This window comes from Penaeus monodon, chromosome 23, assembly GCF_015228065.2.
Source record: "Penaeus monodon isolate SGIC_2016 chromosome 23, NSTDA_Pmon_1, whole genome shotgun sequence".
Classification (NCBI taxonomy): Eukaryota; Metazoa; Arthropoda; class Malacostraca; order Decapoda; family Penaeidae; genus Penaeus; species Penaeus monodon.
Window position 1 is genome coordinate 1,051,734 of NC_051408.1, and position 219 is coordinate 1,051,952.

Genomic DNA, 219 nt, shown 5'->3' on the forward strand with positions numbered 1-219 from the left:
TGCAACTTTGTATGAATTCTCTCAAGTTCCTTCTCTCCTTCTTGTGACCTTCCCGTGGCAGGTGGCGCCGGAGGACTTGCAAACGCTCCCAAGGAGAGAAAACCATGTGAAAGGTCGAGGAGGCGGTTTTTGTTTATATATAGAGAGAGATTTCTTCCGCCATGCAACGTGGTAAGTCGTTTGTGGTAAGAGTAATGTTCGCTATTAAAAGTGGACGTA

The 219-nt window shown here is 46.1% G+C and overlaps 1 protein-coding gene across 2 annotated transcripts in view; it reads right to left on the bottom strand.

Annotated features, from left to right (window-relative positions):
• The window catches only part of LOC119587694, a 29,577-nt gene that overhangs the window by 5,145 nt on the left and 24,213 nt on the right, over positions 1–219 (bottom strand). The gene's annotated exons all lie outside the window — the stretch shown is intronic.